We start from the raw sequence: 19377 nt of genomic DNA, 5'->3' as shown, positions 1-19377 counted from the left end.
CGCCTTGAGTCAGGTGAAGGCTGCAGCACAGGCGTCATTCCAGTTGAATAGTCGGCTCTTGTTGATCAAACGGTGAAGTGGACTGGTGATGGTGGTGAAATCCTGGCTGAAACGGACAGTAGTATGATGCCAGGCCCAGGAAACTTACCAGCTCGCCGACGTTAGTAGAGGTTGGCCAGTCTCGGACGGCAGCCACCTTAGCTGGGTCGGTTGTTACGCCACATGCACTGACTACGTGGCCCAGACACTTCGTCTCCCTCTTCAGCAGGTGACACTTAACAGGGTTCAGCCACAGCCTGGCCCGACGGATGGTGGTGAGGACCTCACACAGGTTGGACAGGGCTCCGTCAAATTTGTTGGCATGTACTAGCAGGTTGTCAAGGTACACAATGCAATGGCTCAAGGGTACATCCACCGGTACCCTCTCCATCAGCTGCTCGAACGTAGCCGGTGCACTGCAGAGCCTGAATTGCATGACATGGCAATGCCACAGACCCTAATGAGCCAAATATTTGAACACGTAAAAATTTAACATAACTCATAACAATTTCAACTTGAACATTAACAGTCCCATGAGCCCTTGCGCTCTTCCAGCACAGATCCGTCAACAGTCAGAGCGACCGCCTCCTCTGCTGGCTACGGTATTGTCACTTACATGCACAGACGGGCACGCACTACGTCCACAAAACCAGAGGCATAAACTAAGATCTTATTCTTCAGGGATACTGGACTGGTGGAGAGGATATGTTAAGGATTCTTTAATGCAACAGTAGGTGGCGATAATGCTCCATCTGGTTGCAATTCACCATTAATCCAGAAGAAGAAGAAGAAGAAGAAGAAGATGATGATGATGATGATGATGATGATGAAGATGATGAGGATGATGATCTTGTTCCCTGTTTTTCAGGGGTCGCCGCAGCAGGTTTTATAGTTTCCATCGGTACCATTAGGGCACAGCACCAATGGCGGCTGTTGTTGACCCGGGCCGGGCCTTGACCGGGTCAACAACAGCCGCTATATCACTGTATGTTCTTGTCAATCCGCATACTAATTTGGCAACATTTTACGTCGGATACCCTTCCTGACACAACCGCTAACCCTGTGGACAGGGGCACAGGAAAAGCGCAACTTGCGCCCATGCCTGTCACCATTGGTATAAACTAAGATGCACTGGGGGAAATCAGTTAAATATTTTGCATTTATTACAGTATGGCAAGAGGCAATTGACCCTTCGCTAAGCCCCGCCCCCCTTGGTTACTGTTGCTACGCCTGGCAAGCTATCGTCCATCCGCAAAATTTAAACATGGCCGTTTACTGTCATGTCAGTGACAGATATTCCAGGTGAATTGACATCCAATTTCTGGAAAAGCAAGGAGATATCAGAGAGAAGTAGACAGAAAGGCTTGCAATATTCATTTGAAAGCTACAGCCATGATATAATTTGTCAGCGTGTGAATGAAGGGGAAATTAAAATCGAGGCTAAAGCCTACAGGTCTCAATATAAGACCCAGGCACCCCACGTCTTAACTATTCACGTTAAGGACAAGGAGATAAATGAACAACAACGCTCGTGTACAGCAGGGTAAGACAATATAGATAGTTGTATTTTAAGTTGTATTTTAAGCTGACATTTAGTTATGAGTCCATACAGCCTACTAGCTAGCTTTCAGATCTAGCTAACATTAGGCTATGTTTTAGCTAGCCAGCTGGATCAGGGGAGCTCACATGCACTTTCCCGTTTGTTTAAAGTGCACCAGGATATTGCTCACACATCGTGGGCTTGATCCATACACTGGATCTTATAAAGGCAAGAACAGAAGAGTCAGCTAAGTCCTGCACAAGTTTGCCACAACAATGGCACAAACCAAGAGGTGGTAAAATAAAGGCTATGCCCGTATCATCGGTGGTGGTCGCAAAGGCTAGACAGGATCGAAATCGGAGACCAGTTGACCGTCACGTTAGCTAACCTAGCTAGGTAGGCTAGCTAACGTTAGCAAGCTTACCTTGGAGCAAACAAATGTGTTTTTGTTTATCCTCGATGGATTCAGCTGTGACTGGTCTTCCACACTGTTTGATCCACATTCGACATTTTTCCTCTTATGTTTTACGCTTAGGAAAAGCCTAAAATACGACCCCACCCTCCAAACTTTTAGGATATCTGCTGTCTGATTTGCAGGTACCGCAAACGCACCGCTTCGGCATTTCCTCGATAGCTCGCCAGGCCTCCCCTGCTTAGTAACGGTTACTAACGTAGGATTGGACAGTGACTGTTCTAGGGCGGGGCTTAGCGAAGGGTCACTCTACACAAACCTATACATTGGGCCATACAGGATACACAACAAATTACCATTAATTTAAACATCCTTTAGGCCACATCAAGAACCGGTATGCGTAATTATACAACCATATGCGCGCTCATCCAGAAACATAACTACAGTTACAAACGTGCAAACAATGTGACTCCTAAATAACACGGTGTACAAAGCAGGAGAGACATTTCCCCAAGGTGCATAAATGGATTCATGATCTCACCACTGGAACAGCTGGAGTCGCCGACTGAGTGCAGAACCTCCTCAATAATTTCTTTCCATTTGTTTCGCGGGCGTCGAGCCGATGTGGGTGCCGTTCCAAACCACCTCCTTACGTCCATGTTAAGTGAATGATGGCTAAGTTGCACATCGCTAAATTTTAGCTTCGTTTACCACCAAGAAAATGTCCACATTAGTGCCGCCCACCTAACGTCTCTACGTGACTACAGGTTCGAGCCTGTAATATAGTTGAGCCGCTGATGGCGCCCGGGTAGCGCTGCGTTCTATTACGTTGCCTACCAACACGGGGGTCGGCGGTTCGAATCCCCATGTTACCTCCGGCTTGATCGGGCGTCTCTACGGACATGGCTGCGGGTGGGAAGCCGGATGTAGAGTAGGGTAATTGGCCAAGTATACAACGAACGGGCGCGTGGGCGGAGCTTGATTGGCAGGTTATACAAAGCGGATACGGTAGTTGTTTTTAACTGGCTAGACAGGGGGTTGCTAGCATGCAATCTATCACTGTTTTATGCTTCAGTTTGCATTACAGTGTTGTATTACTTAATTTCACTTATAGTTGTGTAAACTACTAATAAGACACATTAGTCCCTAAATAAAAAAATTAGCCGAGCGGTTAGTGACGTCGCCTTGTGGTGCAGTATACTCCGTATCGAATCCCGCACCGGCCAAGAAAATAACCGCTTACAATTGTAAAGGTATTTCTGTTAAATCTTATTTTGTTATTTATTTGTTTCTTTTTGGATGGAGATAATTCAGCCGAGGGGTGACCTCATTGGACGGGCCTGAACAACCCCCCCTCCCAAGGCCCGCCCAAAATGTAATTGCTGAGGCGGGGTTAAATACGGATTTGGGCGGGGTTATACGTCGAATTCCATTGGTTTGGACTCGGGTTTGGGTGGGGTTAAACAGGATTGGGGTTCCGGTTAGGGATGGGTGGGTGCGTGATTAAGTGTTCGACGTTGAACCCCGCCCCATTTTGGAGCCAGGTTCTCCTCGTGTGGAGGTTATTCTGTGGGAGGGGCTTAGCGGAGTGATTTTAGGCAGCAGGGAGCGGTGGAAGGATTTGCGTTGGAATGCTCAGTGTTACCTACTGCAGCTTTAAGCCTCACAAACGGAGCAGTGCATGAAAGCACAATATAGATAGGATTCATTATTACCTTGCTTTTTGAAAGGTAATGGAAAAACGATATATTTGCTGTGTCCTGGATCAGGACCAAGTTTGGGAAACTCTGGTCCACAGCACAGAATGATAAAATCTGTGGCTCTCGAAATTTGGACCAAAATAAAGTTTGGGAATACTCATCATGCTATCATTTGCAACAAATCAAAAGCTAAAAATAAAGTAGTTCAATTCTTTTTGTCTAACAACAGCAGAGAAAGAAACGTATGACTATACCTGCACATACGACCGTGACAGCTAGATTTACAGGTTCTTGATTAACCTCTGCAAAACAACTCATGTGAATTAATACCCGTATGTTGTATGTTGAGAATGCACACAGCAGAACGTAAACTAAATAACAGACTGTGTTTGTGGTGTTAACTGGTGGGCTTTACAAAATACACACTGCAATGAGATGTCTACTTAAAGCAGAACATGGAGGGGGGCTTAGCTTGTGTATTGTGCTACAGACTCAGCCTATTGCATCATTCTTAGCAATTAACAGAGTTATCAAGAGCTCTTAATGTTCCATATACAGAAATTTAGCATTAGACCAGGAGCATAATTAAATCACAATAATATAAATAAATAGATGGCTGCATGAATGGATCATTCATTGTTCATTAATGCTTTGCAAATTTTTTTGATATCACAATAAATTTGCTGTCTTTTTTTTTTTGCACAGTTAAGCAAATGTGCCCCAATTACTATGTTTTACTGTCAGTGTCTTAAATGTCAAGTAAGTTTTGTTTGTGTGACTATTGAAAGGCGAATGATGTTGGTTATTTGTAAAAGAACAGGTGGAACATCAGTGGTAGAAGATGTTTTTTACCAATGTGGCCAACGTCGTTTTTCTAATTTTTTTAGTTTGTGTAAGTGCAACATACGTCCAGTAGAGGGGGATAGTGTAGTTAAGTTGGTCATCATTCTCAGCCATCAAGGTAGGTTAATGATGACTAGCTTGTATACATTTACAGAACAAATGCATTTCTTTGAATAATTTTAAAGGTCTGAGCTTTTACTTCCATGCAAGACCTATTTTTCCGGGTTCAACCTGATATTTTTGAAGGTAGGCGTGGTAAAATCCTTTCGATCGCACCCTTATGCTCGACATGTGTAACATAACTGACATGAGCCGTGGCCTTTATAACGTTGTGTTTTAACTTTGCATCGTATCTTTTTTTAATTTACTTGCCAGTATCAAACTAAATCAGTAACCATCACTCTCAGATGACCCGAAGGAGAACTTCCCGTTCATACTTGAGAGCGGTTAAGTAACTGAAACAGCGTATGGCTTTAATCTATACGATGTTGTTTTATAGGCTGGTAATAGTTCTGAGCCCAACACAACACTGCAAGCACGCAGTTTCAGCCATGGAGGCTAATTGAAAACATCCATCCATCCATTATCCAAACCGCTTATCCTGCTCTCAGGGTCGCGGGGATGCTGAAGCCTATCCCAGCAGTCATGGGCGGAAGGCGGGGAGACACCCTGGACAGGCCGCCAGGCCATCACAGGGCGCAGTGTCCGACAGCAGTGGCATGGTGGAGTTCTCCTGTCGAGACATGTTCTTTGGGTCCTCAGCTTTTAGGATCCTGACATGAACTCCCTCATGGTCTTGGTCGCTCTTAGGGCCTTCAAGGAAGTCCCCAAAGGTCATCAAATATGACCCTGGCAAACCTTAAGGAGCAGGGTAACCAAATTGGCGGATTTGCTTCAAAATACTTTATAAAAGTGGGAGATGTATTGCTGTTGACATGTTAAAATGTGTTGAACCATGTATAGAACTGATTCGCGGAGTTAGACCGTTTTGGGGTATTTTTCACGTTTTCCTTTCTTGATTTTTTTTGGCCGGCTTCCTTGGTGACGTCGCCGTCGTCCTTTCAGCGCCACGCCCCCAGAGTCTGAAACCAGTGGACGCTGCAGATTTTTACACGTTTTTGAAGCTTTGTTTTATATACTTGGCAACATTTTTAATCATACAGAATTGGCTGGGTGGTTACTGATATGTTTTCCTGGGGTATGGGTATCCCAAAACACAGATTTGAGCTCTCCACTTTAACAGAGACAAATGGATAGCTTTCATGAATCCCAATGGAATTCCCAGTCCGTCACTCCCAACATTTCATCAAAATTCATTCAGCAAGCTTCGTTTTTAAATCATAGCCATACAACATTTATAGAATAGTACAGTAGGTGGCCGGACCTAAGCCCCCCCCCCACACACACACACGGCAGAAAGACTTGATGTGCACCTGAGAGAGACGGGGCGCCTGCTGCTTCCAAACCAAAATCACAACGAAAATCCCACAGAGTAAAGAATGGCAAACCCCAAAAATGTCTGTCTGTCACTTTGAGAGAGCAATGGTCACAAGGAAAAGAGTCAACATTTGTAAGACATAGGAATGTTAAGCGTTAGCCGTCTACGTATAAGTTTCCTCAGAAGCCTTTGCTGCGCCGTTTCAAATCCAAATGTTCAAATCCAGTCGTTAAGTACAAGAGCACACAGAAGCCTCTAGCTCTATCCCGCCACGAAAAGCAAGGGCAAGTGACTTTAGAGGTCCATTAAAACCTAATCTAACAGCCCACAGGGTGAACGTCACAGGTCCAAAGGAACTCGGGCTCAGTCAAGTACACTGAATTTCTCGGGTTAAAGAAAGGTCACATCGTCATTTGGTGCAGTTTTAATCTCTGGTCAGAAACACGTCATCAGGGTGGGTATACCGAAACCCGAGCCATTCAAAAGCCAAGTCATTTATGGAGGTTACCAGTCATAAAATGACTTTTTGACCGTCTTACTCACTGTCAGTGCCAAGTGTGCTTGTGATGTTTGGGTCTGTGAAGTAATTCTTGTTTTTAATGCACTTTTTGTTTTTAATATTTATTGTGTGTTATTTACTTTCAGGTGGCACCTGAGGTCCCTGTGAAACGTGATTTCGTTCCCTTGTATGTATGAGACATGCATGTAAGGTAATGACAAATAAAAGCGGTCTAAGTCTAAGTCTAACTAACCTTACGTGACCCTTTATGAAAACAGCTGCTTCACCCAAAATAGGTTGAACTATAATTTAATTTCACTGCTTTTAATGAGCATTTTCATTTGTTACATTTTGGACACTGCACATTTCCTTTATGTTTTAGAAAAAGCACAAGTCACACCAGAATTGGGTACATGAAACATGAGACATGAGACGTGAGCCGTGAGATGTGAGACGTGAGAACTGAGACGTGAGACATGAGATGTGAGACATGATACATGAGACGTGAGCCGTGAGACGCGAGATGTGAGACATGAGAAGTGAGACCTGAGACCTGAGATATGAGATGTGAGATGTGAGACATGACGTGAGACATGAGAAATGAGACGTGAGATATGAGGTGTGAGACATGAGACGTAAGACATGACACATGATACATGAGGCATGAGATGTGAGACATGACACGTGGGACATGAGAAATGAGACATGACACGTGAGACATGACACATGAGAAATTAGATGCGAGACGTGAAACATGAGATATGACATGTGAGACATGAGATGTGAGACATGAGATTTAAGACATGAGACATGACACGTAAGACATGACATGAGACGTGAGCCGGTAGACGTGAGACAGGACACTTGAGACGTGAGACATGAGACCATGAGACGTGAGCCATGAGATATGGGACGGTACCATGCTATTACAGCAGAGGTAGCGTTCGGACACTGTACCTCCGTCTCAGTGGATTAGATAATCTCAGTTGGAAGAACCTTTATCACGTCTGTGCATCATCTGTCCTCTCATCTGGCAGCTGTTTACAGACAAAACAGTCCCACTAAAGCGGTGCACCTGCCCCTATAGGCGCTCTGTTCAACCCACCTGCCCACCCAAATGAATACGCATTCACCAGTCTAGTATACACACCCACTACACATCCACACCTGCCGGATCAGCCCCACACCCCATCTGGCACGTTTGCTGCCTACCTCCAAGCTAAACCGTGACAGTGAACAGTTAATATCTGACATTAGCTGGGTGAACAACAGAGACTCAAGACCACTGCCATTATTAAGACCAGCAAATAGACAATTGTGTTCTTGAAAAGTACAACTTAGCTAAAACAAGTATGACGCAATATGGGGTCCATTTTAATCATTTGTGAATGCTGACAATTAAAAGCGTATTACAGACATCAATCCAGATACTTAACTACTTGATTGGCATTACTACAGCATATCCCTTTTTCTTTTTCTTTTTAGCATCTATGGAACTATTCATTGTTGTGGGATATGCATTAAAAAGTACTGCAGTATTGTTTACAAGGGGGTTTAAGAGGATAGATAGGAGAACAAGCTATGGCATGTCATGATTCTCTCCCCCCTTTCAACATGATGGCAGTCGGTGCCTACACAAGTCATCCTGCCTTGTTCTGTGAATATAGCAGCTCATTTACAAATCATATATTTCAAAGGAGGCCTCCATCATGCTTCTCTGGTTCATGTCTGTTAATAGTTTGAATTGTTGGTTTAGCAGGACTGGACTTGATCCCAACACGCATGTATTAGCATGCAGTGCTAAGAAAGCGTGTGAGGGATCTCGTTGCCTTTGATTCCTCCAGAGAAGGCGAGCTTTGCAGGCTAGTGTTAGCAACAGCCTCCAACACGTTTGCAAAGTCACACATGAATTAGCACCAGTACAGCAGGTTACCCAAAGGAAAATTAAAGGGGAAAATCCCTTTTTGGCTATTCTCAGCCTGTGTAGAGATTTCAATTGTGATCTTCTGGTCTTAAAAATCTACTATAAACCTCTAGGATCCCAGATGCTACGATACGGTTGGGGACATCACTGGCTGAAATACTTACCTGGCAGGGGAGATACCATGATCAAGACGGTGGTTCACCCAGAGCGAGGCTTAACCATTGCACTCCGGTCGTGCTAACAGTTGAGGTAGACTTGGCACTCATGTAGACCCGAGGCCTGCGAACTCCCCAAATGTGGGAATCTCGACTGTATAATTTTTGATAGTGGGGGACTGCGTTCGCGCTCTCCCCTGTAAAAATAAAAATTGGGGGGCACGGTGGCGTAGTGGTTAGCGCTGTTGCCTCACAGCAAGAAGGTCTTGGGTTCGAATCCTGGGGTTGTCCAACCTTGGGGGTCATCCCAGGTCGTTCTCTGTGTGGAGTTTGCATGTTCTCCCTGTGCCTGCATGTTAGGGTTAATACTCCTGTCTGTGTCCTTGACCGAGGCGTGGCAAGACAAACGGAGTTGGTCCCCAGGTGCTGCATGGCGGCTGCCCACTACTAGTAGCTACACAGCTGGGATGGGTTAAATGTAGAGTGCAATTTTCCTATGGGGATCAATCAATATCTCAAAATTAAAAAAACATATATATATACACATATATATACACACTTTGTTAAAAGAAACACTCAACAGTAGGGAAAGTACTCAACAAATAAGGAGAAAATAATCCAGTGAGTTGTAGTGTTTATGGGGATACATAATTCCCCTTATTGAGTTGGTAGGAACGTTTGTTTACAGCTGCTGTTTTCTCGGTTCAGGTTTACAGCGGTACACTTCCGCTGCGCGGGTTTTTTATTGTTGTAATGGTGGAAGGAATAAATGGTGCACGTTGTGTAGCCGAAAGAGAAAGTTGTCACGACTTCTGATTGAGCTCCTCTACAGAGTCAAGTAAATTCTTTATGAGACAGTACAAGCCTGTTTCATGCCCTGGATTATATAAAGGAAAGTGTTGCTCACAGTTCCTGCACAGGTTCGCAGATAACTCGCAAGTCATTTTTTGCATGAAGGTTGTACGGGCATAACTATGGCAGATGGGTTGGGTGGATATTCCTTCAGTAAATACAGGTGAAAACAGAACATGCCACAACTATTTACTGTTAAATTCTTCCTGTTACCACCTAAATGACCTTGTGCATGCCCCAACAGTGGTGGAATGAAAACTGTAGTGGTAGGCATCCAACCTGGTCTCCTTTGTGCAAATGTGCTAAAAATCAGCTCACAAATAGGCCTGAACGAAGCACAAAACACAACTATACACAAACAGACAAAGAACCACTGAATTTAGGATCGGTTAGAGAGGACCTCTTTACTCTGACAGTACACAGATAATGGAGTTGTTTTTTTTTTTTAAGTTACTCCAATTTACGTAGTGACTAGCTTTTTCCCCCCACTAAATCGGCTCGCCTCTTCCTACGGGACGAAAAAAAAAAAAACTTCTCATGACAATTTCAGCATATTGCACTCCCACATACAGCAACAGCTCAACCCCAAATAGCTACATGCTAAGTAATCTGACTGCACTGTTTTCTGTGGAATGATGCTTAAAGTATGACTATTACAAATGTGCATATCGCAAATAAATTTACAAATAAATTCAGTGACCCAACTCAAGATAACACTGTCTTTTAATATGCTAATACAGACACACTAATACACACACACACACACACACACACACACACACACACACACATTTTTATATATACTTAGCACAAAAAGTAAGGAAATGTGTGTTCTGTATATTATTTCTTTGTTGTAACAATGCTTCTTGGCAATAAATCTTATACCGTTGGAAAGCCTGTTTATTCCCCTTTTAAATGGGGCCACATTTGTAAGGAACATGCATTTGTGGGATGAGCGGCACAGCTGAGTATGTGGGTTGCGCCCATGAAAAATTTGCCAAATCTTCTCTGCCAATGCCAAACAGCTTACAGTGGGGAAAATAATTATTTGCCCCCTTGCTGATTTTGTAGGTTTGCCCACTTACAAAGAATGCAACAGTCTATGATTTTAATCACATATACATTTTAACAGTGAGAGACGGAATCCCAAAGAAAATTCCAGAAAATCACATCATATGAATTTATAAAAATTAATAACCACCTGATTTAGAAAAATAAGTATTTGATCCCCTACCAAACAGCAAGTATTCTGGCTCCCAAAAACCAGTTAGTTTTTCTTTAAGATGCACCCCCAATCCCAACTAATTACCCACATAAAATACACCTGCATTACCTCGTTACCTGTATAAAAGATACCTGTCCACACCCAATCAATCAGATTTCAACATCTCCATCATGGGCAAGACCAAAGAGCTGTCTAAGGACACCAGGGACAAGATTGTAGACCTGCACAAGGCTGGGATGGGCTACAAGAGAATTGGAAAGCATCTTTGAGAGAAAGTAACAACTGTCGGTGCAGTTATCAGGAAATGGAAGGAACACCACACCACCGCCAACCTCCCTCGGTCTGGGGCTCCACGCAAGATCTCGCCTCGTGGGGTGTCCCTGATCATGTGAACGGTGAGGAATCATCCCAGAACCACAAGGGGGGAACTGGTTAATGACCCGAAGGCATCTGGGACCACAGTTACAAAGCAAACGGTTAGTAACACACTACGCCGTCATGGATTAAAATCCTGCAGCGCACGCAAGGTCCCACTGCTCAAGAAGGCACATGTACAGGCCCGTCTGCAGTTCGCCAATGAACACCTGGACGACTCAGAAGAGGCCTGGAAGAAGGTGATGTGGTCAGATGAGACCAAAATAGAACTTTTCGGGCTCAACTCAACTCGCCGTGTTTGGAGGGTGAAGAACACGGAGTACAACCCAAAGAACACCATCCCCACCGTCAAGCATGGGGGTGGCAACATCATTCTTTGGGGGTGCTTTTCAGCCAAGGGGACAGGACAACTCCATCACATTGAGGGGAGGATGGACGGGGCCATGTACCGTGGAATTCTGGACCAACACCTCCTTCCCTCAGTGAGAGCGCTGAAGATGGGTCGTGGATGGGTGTTCCAACACGACAACGACCCAAAGCACACCGCCAAAGCAACCAAAGAGTGGCTGAAGAAGAAGCACATCAAGGTTCTGGAATGGCCTAGCCAGTCTCCAGACCTGAATCCAATCGAAAATCTTTGGAGGGAGCTTAAAATTCGGGTTGCCAGGCGACAGCCTCGAAACCTGAATGATTTGGAGGCTGTCTGCAGGGAGGAGTGGGCCAACATCCCTGCCGAAATGTGCACAAACCTTGTCAGAAACTATAAAAACCGTTTGACATCTGTGCTGACTAATAATGGCTTTTCTATTAAATATTAACATAATGCTTGTCCAGGGGTTCAAATATTTATTTTGGACCAAAAATATGCAAATAAATTCATAAAATTCATACAACGTCTTATTCCACTTTTTTGGTCATATTCTGTCTCTCACTGTTAAAATGAACCTACGCTCAGGTTGCACTCTTGCCTGGTTTGTAAGTGGGCAAACTTACAAAAAACTTACAAAATCAGCAAGGGGTCAAATAATTATTTTCCCCACTGTATTTTGCTGTTGCTATTGACTCTTGTTTTGAGCTTCTGGTACCCCAGGTGCTGACAACCAGGTGCCTGATATAAGATTCATTGCCAAGAAGCATTGTTACAACAAAGAAATAATCTACCACACACAAATTTCCGTACTTTTTGTGCTAAGTGTGTGTGTGTATATATATATATAGCAGCTAAACGTCGGGGTCACCAATGTAGGATCTGCAGGAAAGTAGAGACGGACAAATTCGCTCATCATCTACACGAACACGTGTTCTCCTTTTTCCTGACTTCGCGAGTTTACCCATGATTCATAGCGGAAGCCGGTTTCGCTCTACCGGTTGAACGCTTGTTTACGTTTGCGTAGCTACCCAGGACGCTGTAAAAGCCGGGGCTTGGCCATCATGGGGTACAGATGGACAGAGAACGGAGGTGGACTAAAGATGTTTTAAGAAGTTGGGAGGACACTACTGTAACAGTGCCTCACCCGTCACTTCTCGCGGAGTGGGTGGGTGATACGAGACGGTGGCTCGACGGTAGCCTCATCGATATTGTAGCGAATTCGGGGGACAACGCAACCACAGGAACTGCCGCGGCCGGGAAGCGAACCCGTATCGCCCGCACCGCAGGAGGCATCGCTAACCGCTCGACTAAAGGGTCAGGCCCGCAAGCCAGCGGCCAGCGTGTCATCTTATCCATGCACGTTACAATATTGTTAATTACCTGTTGATGGCGAAGAATTACACAATTACAAAAGCACGGAGGCATGTTATGATGACCTGCACAGCAACACAATAGGTAAAGTGCTGTTAACAAAAACCCAGCGTCTTTGTATTTCTGAGGGCAGCAGTAGAGCCCAGCCAAAGCCGTCAATCAAGCTAAACACACAGCCTCCTCTTCGGAGGAGGTCGGCGGTAGCCCAGACAGAGCTCCGGATCGGGGTGCAGTTCTGTGGCCTTTTTATTAACAAAGTGGAAGGAGCAAACATGCACCCTCTTGGGGGGATATTTCAGTCTCGGAGCCGCAAGCCACGCTACTTTGCGCTCCTCATTCCTGGGCATGGGGTGCAAGGCGTGGGGCGCGGGACACGGCACGGGCATTTTTTATCAATTTATTTCTGATTTTTCCCTTTTTTCTCCCAATTTAGCGGCCAATCGAGCCCTATTTTAATTCAAAAACCCGCCCTCGTACTGCATGCGTTCGCCAACTGCATTTCTCCGGCCGGCAGTCTCGAAGGAGACGCCTCCCCACTTCCGGGGCAAGGCGACTCCAGGCTGAACCGCTGCTTCTTCCGACACACACAGAGACGCATTCAGATGACGAACACAAGCCGACTCCGCCCCCCTCCCGAAGACGGCGTTGCCAATGATTGCTGCTTCATCGAGTCCGGCCAAAGTCGGATCTGACGAGATCCGGGGCGCGAACCCCACTCCCCAGTGGGCGACTGCATCGACGCAAAGCCGATGCTTAGACCGCTACACCACCGCGGACTACTCGACACGAGCTTGTTCATGGACGGAGCAAGACGTTTCTGCCAAAACCTTCAACTTCCTTGAATTTTGGTGGCAACCAACAACGGCACAGGTTGAACCGGAGCTCGTTTGAAGAACAAGAATTTATACATTATCTAATGTAACACACCCAGGTCAATGTCTGTTCCCTTGCCATAGGGGAAAAGACACCGCACCAACAAAACCCGGACTAACAGGCTGAGGAACAGCTTCTTCCCCAGAGCTGTGGCCTCCATCGCCCCCCCCCCACACACACACACACCTGCCTAAGGCTGCTGAGGACTAACTGCTATTGAAGCCGCTACAATATGAACAACAATGTGCTATAATCCCATGCACTATTTTGAACGTTAAAAGCTGCTGCTATCGTTTATTGTCTCATTATCATTTTTTGCTACCTCACTTATTTTTTACCACCTCACTTGTTACACTAAATGTTGTTTGTCCTTGTTTTTAATCTCTTCTTCTTTCTGTAACCTGTTTTTCTTGATTTGCCTGTCAGTGATTTTAAGTTCCTGTTATAAGCTGTTGCCAGAGTATATGCATCGAGCTCTTATTTTGAAGGCTGGAGAGAGAGCGGAAGTGCTGTACGCAGTGTTGTTGCTTTGGAGTTCTGTTGGGGGAAGAATCCATATAAAGTGGTCCTCGTGTAAAAGTGGAACCTCCGTATTTGTTTGAAAGCCTCCTGCAGTTTCTCCTTTACCTTAGCGCAATCCGCCTGAACGGCAGCTGGCAAGCTATCCCATAGCAGAAAAGCAGCCTTTGTCAGGCGCGTTGGTAAAATCCTCACCAGTTCATAGTCCAAGTCATCGCCAGTGCCTCCAACCAGCGCCTTCACCGCCACTTCGTATTGTCTGGCCCAGCAGGGGAAACTTTCTTTTCCTCCCCGGAAAATGGCGGCGGGAGTTCAATCCTCACGTTGCTGGCGAACGGCTTTTCTCCACGTCGCCCTCTGTCATTATAGTCCAGCGGATCCTCGTATTTCCACATGTTGCTCCTCAATTATCTCAGAAGACAGCAGCAAGATGAGTGAAGTCTTCGTGCACACACCGCGCCGGGTTTCCGACACGATGAAGCCCCGCCGTTGCTAGCTGAGGCTAACTGAGAAGCTAACTGACTCTCCGAACCTTTCCTTTCGGTCATTTAAACGTCTTTCTTTTGCGGGACGTTGGCACAAGCATCCCACCGCTGCCACCAATGTAACCGAGGGTTTGTAGATGTCGCCTATACTGTATGAAACTATAAAATAACAAATACGGAGGGTCCACTTTCACACGAGGACCACTTTATTTGGATTCTTCCCCCAACAGAACGCCACAGCAACGACACTGCGTACAGCACTTCCGCTCTCTCTTCAGCCTTCAAAATAAGAGCTCAAGTCATATACTGTGGCAACAGCTTATAACAGGAACTTAAAATCACTAATAGGTTACATTTCTTTTTTAAAATCATTTACCTTGTTTAGTGCTGCTGGTCTGAGAGTCACCAGATGTAATTTCGTTGTGTGCGCATTATGACAATAAACTATCTTATCTTATCGTAACGTTGCCTCGGGCTAGCTGTGGATATTACTGTCATGGTGACACAGTCGGCGAGGTACTCAACCGGAAACAGAAAACCGGTAAGCGGAAGTAGTCATCTGTCATGTCAGCACCCATTGGCTGCTTAAGAAACAACTGGTATGTGTCTTTGCGTGTATATGTATCTTGTAATGTTTTGTAATTGCAAAAGAAAAAAAAAGAAAAGAAAGAAACAAGTGGTATACAAAACCAACAGCCCGAACAACATGGCGCTGCTCCAACCAATCATCGCTGTAGCTCAGCCAGTCAACCCGGAAACAACTTTTCTTAAAGGGACCAGAACCTATTATGGTGAATTATGCCCATAGAGTCCGCTACAGTAACGTCTTTAAGCCGTTATATTTGGTCATTGGCGGACAGAAACATTAATTATTCATACACCTGGAAAATCCTCTCAAAAACAAAAACAAACAAACAAACAACAAAAAAAATTCAACCAGTAGTAAAATGTGCAATCTATGTCTAACTGAAAAATATTTTATCATTTGCAAACCAGAAATGTCTACACTGAATAACAGGAATAACTTGGCCAGCAGTTGCAGACATAGATAAAAGCATCTATTTTGTAATTGTAAATAAATCATGCCAACAGACAAATACCATTAACCTTGTCTGCAAAATAATCCCCCCCTCCCTTTTTTTTTTACTGGCCCGTTAGCGATGATCACGTGTTTTGAATTTTTGAATGTAGGCACCTCTCCCTTCCCCATTGGACGTTGTGCACGTGATGTGCATGACGAGGCGGTTAACGTTCTTTCCCGTGTAGCTTTACTGACAGCTGATGATCATAAAGAATTTACTTGAATCACTGAATTTTATATGTATATGTAAACTACTCATAACACACGTTAGTCCCTAGATAAGAGGTTTGAGCCTTTAGCCGAGCGGTTAGTGATGTCGCCTTGTGGTGCAATACACCCGGTATCGAATCCCGCACCGAGCAAGAAAATGACCGGTTATTTAGCACAAAAAGTAAGGAATTTTGTGTTTGGTAGATAATTTCTTTGTTGTAACAATGCTTCTTGGCAATAAATCTTATACCGTTGGAAAGCCTGTTTATTTCCCTTTTAAATGGTGCCACATTTGTAAGGAACAGGCATTTGTGGGATGAGCAGCACAGCTGAGTATGTGGGTTGCGACCATGAAAAATTTGCCAAATCTTCTCTGCCAATGCCAAACAGCTTATTTTGCTGTTGCTATTGTCTCTTGTTTTGAGCTTCTGGTACCTCAGGTGCTGACAACGAGGTGCCTGATATAAGATTAATTGCCAAGAAGCATTGTTACAAAAAAGTAAGGAAATTTGTGTTTGGTAGATTATTTCTTTGTTGTAACAATGCTTAAGTTTATATATATATATAACCTTAGCACAAAAAGTAAGTAAAGTTATATATATATAATTTTGTTAAAAGAAAAACTCAAAGGTAGGGAAAGTGATCAACAAATAAGAAGCAAAATAATTAATCCAGTGAGTCAAGTAAATACTTTATGAGACAGTACAAGCCTGTGTGTATATATATATATATATATATATATATATATATATATATATATATATATATAGTATGTGTGTGTGTGTGTGTATGTGTGTGTGTGTATTTATATATATATATATATATACACTACCGTTCAAAAGTTTGGGATCACCCAAACAATTTTGTGTTTTCCATGAAAAGTCACACTTATTCACCACCATATGTTGTGAAATGAATAGAAAATAGAGTCAAGACATTGACAAGGTTAGAAATAATGATTTGTATTTGAAATAAGATTTTTTTTACATCAAACTTTGCTTTCGTCAAAGAATCCTCCATTTTCAGCAATTACAGCATTGCAGACCTTTGGCATTCTAGCTGTTAATTTGTTGAGGTAATCTGGAGAAATTGCACCCCACGCTTCCAGAAGCAGCTCCCACAAGTTGGATTGGTTGGATGGGCACTTCTTTGAGCAGATTGAGTTTCTGGAGCATCACATTTGTGGGGTCAATTAAACGCTCAAAATGGCCAGAAAAAGAGAACTTTCATCTGAAACTCGACAGTCTATTCTTGTTCTTAGAAATGAAGGCTATTCCATGCGAGAAATTGCTAAGAAATTGAAGATTTCCTACACCGGTGTGTACTACTCCCTTCAGAGGACAGCACAAACAGGCTCTAACCAGAGTAGAAAAAGAAGTGGGAGGCCGCGTTGCACAACTGAGCAAGAAGATAAGTACATTAGAGTCTCTAGTTTGAGAAACAGACGCCTCACAGGTCCCCAACTGGCATCTTCATTAAATAGTACCTGTTAGAGCCTGTTTGTGCTGTCCTCTGAAGGGAGTAGTACACACCGGTGTAGGAAATCTTCAATTTCTTAGCAATTTCTCGCATGGAATAGCCTTCATTTCTAAGAACAAGAATAGACTGTCGAGTTTCAGATGAAAGTTCTCTTTTTCTGGCCATTTTGAGCGTTTAATTGACCCCACAAATGTGATGCTCCAGAAACTCAATCTGCTCAAAGAAGTGCCCATCCAACCAATCCAACTTGTGGGAGCTGCTTCTGGGAGCGTGGGGTGCAATTTCTCCAGATTACCTCAACAAATTAACAGCTAGAATGCCAAAGGTCTCCAATGCTGTAATTGCTGCAAATGGAGGATTCTTTGACGAAAGCAAAGTTTGATGTAAAAAAAATCTTATTTCAAATACAAATCATTATTTCTAACCTTGTCAATGTCTTGACTCTATTTTCTATTCATTTCACAACATATGGTGGTGAATAAGTGTGACTTTTCATGGAAAACACAAAATTGTTTGGGTGATCCCAAACTTTTGAACGGTAGTGTATATATATATATATATACGTATATATCAGACGAGGTTTCTATAAGACAACAGGCGAAGCAGTGCTTCACCAAAAAACAAACAAAAAACATAACATACATAGCACATAAAACAGCTTTTTTAGATGGCAACACTTCATTAGAATGGCTATTTCCTCTGTGAATAAAAAAAAGTGTCCCTGTTAAAAAAAATGTGGCGTGGGTATTGCGCTACACAGCGCCCTCTTCAGGTGACACAGAGGAGCGTTCTGCTTCACTACCCCAATGTAAGTGAATGTAAGTTGACGTAGTACCTTACACGTTGTTGATTGGTCAGTTATGGTTTATGACGCGTTTTAATGCCCACCCAGTGAAACAGTGCTTCACCCAATCGTTCACTGGCCTGAAAATGATTGACGCCCGTCTAACCAATCAGAGAACACCAGTTCAGCCTTTTCGATCCTATATTGACTTGTTCTCCAGTCTTCATCATACCTTTTGGTATTCGAAGCGCGGTGAAAGTTAAAATAAAAAAGCTAAGAAAAAGAGATTAGCGTAAGATAAGTTTATGATTACTATAGTAGATTTTGGTTGTTCTTGTATATATGTATTGTAAATATTATAATAATTGATCTGTTCAGATCTTTATTGTTCAACTTTATTGTTCATCTTTATATTTGCATTTTTTATCTTGACCTCGTACAGTAACCCTGTACTGTAGGCTAACGGTAGTTGTTCTAACTAGCTTAGCTAGCTAGCTACTAGGTTAGCTAGCTCTTGTCCTGTCTTTTGCAATTTCTGCAAAGAATTATGATGGATGCAAACATCGTGGACCGGATCCTACGGGAATCTTTTCACACGTTCTCCTATGAGGAAAAACTAGGAGTAAAAGGCACAGGAGAGACCAAAGCCCCCCATCAAGCTGGTGGGCTCTAGGTATGACAAGGTGGAGTGGCTAACGGGGAGTGTGCTAACAAACCGCTTGCATTGCTGGCCTTGCGTGACGTTTAAGTGGGCTGCTGCAGGAGACGGGTGTTCTTCACAGTTTGCAAGAGATGGATTTGAGGAGCTATGAAACGTTGACAGATCTGTTAAGCTTCATGAAAAATCAAAGGAGCATGTCACTGCAGCCGTGCAATCAAGTCTGTTGGGAAATGTGAGGCTCGATACTCTGATCGCTGAAGGCAAGCGTCTCCAGTTGGCAAAGCACAACGCCACGGTCCGGAAAAACCGTGACATTCTGAAGCGGTTGATTGATTCGGTGTCACCATTGGGTCGCCAGGAGCCGGCATTTAGAGGGCATGATGAGAGTGAAAAGTCCGATAATAAAGGAAACTATGATGATGTTCTGGCTGCTCATTTGAAATCGTCCACTGTGTTTTCTGGGACGTCTAGGATCATACAAAATGATCTGATTGAAGCCATTGCTGCTCAGGAGGAGATAAAAAGTGAGATAGCTGCTGCAC

At 43.9% G+C, this 19377-nt stretch overlaps 1 pseudogene; it reads left to right on the top strand.

The window, feature by feature from the left end:
- The first annotated feature begins 8551 nt into the window (after positions 1-8551).
- LOC130108554 (U1 spliceosomal RNA) lies at positions 8552-8750 on the top strand (annotated as a pseudogene).
- Positions 8751-19377: the final 10627 nt, after the last annotated feature.

The sequence above is a fragment of the Lampris incognitus genome, chromosome 2, assembly GCF_029633865.1.
Source record: "Lampris incognitus isolate fLamInc1 chromosome 2, fLamInc1.hap2, whole genome shotgun sequence".
Classification (NCBI taxonomy): domain Eukaryota; kingdom Metazoa; phylum Chordata; class Actinopteri; order Lampriformes; family Lampridae; genus Lampris; species Lampris incognitus.
This window is presented reverse-complemented; position numbering and strand designations above follow the sequence as displayed.